The following is a 5,031-nucleotide window of genomic DNA, read 5'->3' on the forward strand; positions in this document are numbered from 1 at the left end:
CCCCCATTCGACCCCAGACACCCCCAAACACCTCCAGTCGCCCCCAGTCACCCCCATTTGCCCCCCCATTTGCCCCCCAGTTGCCCCCAGACACCCCCATTTGACCCCAGACACCCCCAAAACACCCCCAGCTGCCCCCAATCGATCCCATTTGCCCCCATTTGCCCCCCTTAGCCCAGTTGCCCCCAATCACCCCAGTCGCCCCAGTCGCCCCCATTTGCCCCATTTGCCCCCCCATTTGCCCCAGTTGCCCCCCGGTCGCCCCGGTGGCCCCCGGTACCCGGGCGGGGCCGCGCTCTCTCCTTGGCCGCCAGGAAGCTCCGCAGGCGCCGCTGCCGCTCCCGGCGCCGGCCCCGCTCCCGCTCGGCCTCGGCCGGAGCCCCCCGGGACCCCCGGGACCCCCGGGACCCGCCCGGAGCCCTGCGGGGAGCGAGGATTTGGGGGCGCTCCGGGAGCTGGGGGGGGGATTTGGGGGGGATCTGGGGTGTCAGGGGGGGTTTGGGGTGTCGGGTTTGGGGGATCAGGGGGGTTTGGGGGGGTTTTGGGGTGTCAGGGGGTTTTGGGGTGTCGGGTTTGGGGGGATCAGGGGGGTTTGCGGGGTTCCAGGTGGATTTTGGGGTGTCAGGGGGTTTTGGGGTGTCGGGATTGGGGGGATCGGGGGGTTTGGGGGTTCCAGGGGGGTTTTGGGGTGCCGGGGGGGTTTGGGGTGTTGGGATTGGGGGGATCGGGGGGGGTTGGGGGCGTTCAGGGGGGGTTTGGGGGGGTTTTGGCGTGTCAGGGGGGGTTTGGGGTGTCGGGATTGGGGAGATCAGGGGGGTTTTGGAGGGGTCTCAGGGGGTTTCAGGGGGATTTTGGGGTGTCAGGGGGTTTTGGGGTGTCGGGATTGGGGGGATCAGGGGGGTTTTGGGGGGGTTTTGGGATGTCAGGGGGGTTTTGGGGTGTTGGGATTGGGGGGATCAGGGGGGTTTGGGGGATTCCACGGGGATTTTGGGGTGTCAGGGGGTTTTGGGGTGTCGGGATTTTGGGGTTTCGGGTTTGGGGGGATCAGGGGGGTTTTGGGGGTTTTTGGGTTTCCAGGAGGGTTTTTGGGGGGTTTGGGGGTTTTTGGGGTTCAGGGGGCTTTGGGGGTCCCCACCCGTCGCTCGGGGCCGTCGCTGCTCGCTCCAGCTCGGCCTCGATCTCCCGCTGGGTCTCCTCCAGCTCCTGCAGCCAATCAGAGCCCTCTGGGATCCCCTCCCCAGCCAATCAGAGTCCTCTGTTACCCCAGGATCCACTCCCCAGCCAATCAGAGCTCTCCATCACCCCGTGATCCATTCCCCAGCCAATCGGAGCCCTCCGTCACCCTGGGATCCGTTCCCCAGCCAATCAGAGCCCTCCATCACCCCGTGATCTATTCCCCAGCCAATCAGAGCTCTCCATTGCCCTGGGATCCACTCTCCAGCCAATCAAAACCCTCCATCATCCTGGGATCCCCTCCCCAGCCAATCAGAGCCCTCTGTCACCACAGGATCCACTCTCCAGCCAATCGGAGCCCTCCGTCACCCTGGGATCCATTCCCCAGCCAATCAGAGCTCTCTGTCACCCTGGGATCCACTCTCCAACCAATCAAAACCCTCCGTCACCCTGGGATCCATTCCCCAGCCAATCAGAGCCCTGAATCACTGTGGGATCCACTCCCCAGCCAATCAGAGCCCTCCGTTACCCCGGGATCCACCCCCTGCCCTGGATCAGGGGAAACCAAAGAGATTTGGGGGGGTCAGGGGGATTTTAGGGGGTCAGGAGGGTTTGGGGGGGTCCAGGAGGGGTTTGGGGGTTCAGGAGGGGTTTGGGGGTTCAGGTGGGTTTTGGGGGGGTTCAAAAGGGTTTTGGGGATTCAGGAGGGTTTTGGGGGGGTTCCGGTGGGTTTTGGGGGGGTTCAGGAGGGTTTGGGGGGGTTCAGGAGGGTTTTTGGGGGGTTCAGGAGGATTTTGGGGAGTTCAGGAGGGTTTTGGGGGGATCAGGAGGGTTTTGGGGGTTCAGGAGGATTTTGGGGAGTTCAGGAGGGTTTTGGGGGGGATCAGGAGGGTTTTGGGGGGGGTTCAGGAGGGTTTGGGGGGTTCAGGAGGGTTTTGGGGGGTTCAGGAGGATTTTGGGGAGTTCAGGAGGGTTTTGGGGGGGGTCAAAAGGTTTTTGGGGGATTCAGGAGGGTTTGGGGGGGTTCAGGTGGTTTTGGGGGGGTCCAGGAGGTTTTTGGGGGGGTTCAGGAGGGTTTTGGGGAGTTCAGGAGGTTTTGGGGGGGTTCAAAGGGTTTTGGGGGATTCAGGTGGGTTTTGGGGGGGTTCAGGTGGGTTTTGGGGGGGTTCAAAAGGGTTTTGGGGGATTCAGGAGGGTTTTGGGGGGGTTCCGGTGGGTTGTGGGGGTTCAGGAGGGTTTGGGGGGGTTCAGGAGGGTTTTGGGGGGTTCAGGAGGATTTTGGGAGTTCAGGAGGGTTTTGGGGGGATCAGGAGGGTTTTGGGGGTTCAGGAGGATTTTGGGGAGTTCAGGAGGGTTTTGGGGGGATCAGGAGGGTTTGGGGGGGTTCAGGAGGGTTTTGGGGGGGTTCAGGAGGGTTTTGGGGGGTTCAGGAGGATTTTGGGGAGTTCAGGAGGGTTTTGGGGGATTCAGGAGGGTTTTGGGGGGGTTCAAAAGGGTTTTGGGGGATTCAGGAGGGTTTTGGGGGGGTTCAGGTGGGTTTTGAGGGGGGTCCAGGAGGTTTTTGGGGGGGGTCTCTCACCTGGAGCCGCCGCCTCAGGAGCCGCCGCAGCCGCCGCCGCTCCCCCCGCAGCCCCTCCAGCTCCCGGCGCAGGCGGGGCAGGACCCCCAGGGACCCCCCCAGCGCCGCCCCCGCCTGCAGGACCCCTCCCCAAAATGGGTCAGTGACCCCCAGGGACCCCCCCAGCGCCGCCCCCGCCTGCCGGACCCCCCCTCAAAATGGGTCAGTGACCCCCAGGGACCCCCCCAGCGCTGCCCCCGCCTGTGGGACCCCCCCTCAAAATGGGTCAGGGACCCCCCCCAGCGCTGCCCCCGCCTGTGGGACCCCCCAAAATGGGTCAGGGACCCCCCCAGTGCTGCCCCCGCCTGCGGGACCCCCCCCTCAAAATGAGTCAGGGACCCCCAGGGACCCCCCCAGTGCTGCCCCCGCCTGCAGGACCCCTCCCCAAAATTAGTCAGGGACCCCCCCAGTGCTGCCCCCGCCTGCGGGACCCCCCCCAAAATGAGTCAGGGACCCCCCAAAGGGACCCCTCCCCCCAATGGCCCCAGCCCCCCACCCATGGACCCAAGGACATGGGACCCCCCAGACAGAGACCCCAGACCCCCTCCCATGGTCCCAGGACCCCCACCCATGGCTCCGGGACCCTCACCCGTGGGTCTGGGACCCTCACCCATGTCCAAGGGACCCCCACTCATTGCTCTGGACCCCCATCCGTGGGTCTGGGACCCCCACCCATGTCCTAGGACCCCACCCCATGGGTTTGACCCCCCCCCACCCGTGTCTCTGGGCACCCCTCCCATGTCCCAGGGACCCCCACCCATGAGTCTGAGCCCCCCACCCATGGCTCTGAGACCCCCACCCCCATGGGTCTGAGACCCCTACCCATGTCCCAGGACCCCCACCCATGTCCTAGGACCCCACCCCGTGGGTCTGGGACCCCCACCCATGGCTCTGGACCCCCACCCATGAGTCTGAGACCCACACCCATGGGTCTAGGACCCCCACCCATATCCCAGGAACCCACCCATGTCTCAGGACCCCCACCCCTGGCTCTGAGCCCCCCAGCCCCACGCCCGGGGGTCTCACCCGCTGCAGTTCATCCTCCAGCAGCTCCACCCGCAGCTGGGCCCTGTCCATCTGTGGGGGCGGGGCACTGGGACCCCCCGCCAGGGCTCCGGGACCCCCACCCAACCACCCCCCACCCCACCATGGCTGCGGGACCCCCCCCCCCCCCCATGGTTGCGGAGCCCCCCGGTGCCCTCCTGGCAGAGACCACCCCCCAAACCCCCCCCCCCCCAAACTCCCGGTGACCCCCAAATTCCGTCCTCAAACGCCCCCCGAAATGCCCCCCCCCGAGACCCCCCCCCAAATCCCCCCACAAGGGTCCCTCAGCTCCCCAAATCCACCCAAATCCCATCCCAGCCCCCCCCCCCAAATCCCATCCCAGCCCCCCCCCAAAATTCCACCACAGCCCCCCAAATATCCCTAAATTACCCCCAGCCCCCAAATTCCTGCCCAGCCCTCCCAAATCCCCCCAAAATTCCATCCCAAACCCCCAAATCCCCCCAAAATTTCATCCCAGCCCCCCAAATCCCATCCCAGCCCCCCCCCAAAATCCCAGCCCCGCCCCCCAGCCCCCAGAATTCCTCCCCACCCCCCAAATTGGGGTCCTGGCCCCCGAAATTTCCCACCCCCCCCCCCAATTCCCCCCCCCCAGGACCCCCCAAATTTCCCCTCCCGCTCTGACCGCGGTCACGTGACTCCCCCCGCCGTTGCCATGGCGCCGTCGCCAGGGGCGGGGCCTCGCCGTGACCACGTGACACGGGAAAAAGGGGGCGCGGCCGCAACGATCACATGACCCGGGATTTACTCCACCTCAGCGGAAATCAACCAATCAGAGGCCGGGTGGGGCTCGGGCTTGCGGCCAATCACAAACAGGGCGCGGTCCCAGCGCCAACAGCCAATCAGTGGCTGTTATTTTGCCCCTAAGCCCCGCCCCTCTCCTTCTGGGCCAATGAGAGCGCAGCGCGCCGTGGGGGGGAGGGAGGGGGAACCCAAAAAAACCTCCCAGCCAATCAGAGGCTGCCAAAGTTTTCAGCCAATCAGACGCCCCCCCCCTAAAATCGGCAACCAATCAGAAGCCAGGATTTGGGGGTGGGGGTGGAGGCGCGCGGGTCTGCGCGGGCGGGGTGGGCGTGGCCAGGGATGGGTGTGGCCCTTCGTGGGTGTGGTCAGGGGGTGGGTGTGGTCACTTCGGGGCGTGGTCGGGGCTGGCGAGGCCCCGCCCACTCCGTCCCGGA

Source organism: Vidua chalybeata, chromosome 34 (assembly GCF_026979565.1).
Source record: "Vidua chalybeata isolate OUT-0048 chromosome 34, bVidCha1 merged haplotype, whole genome shotgun sequence".
NCBI lineage: Eukaryota > Metazoa > Chordata > Aves > Passeriformes > Viduidae > Vidua > Vidua chalybeata.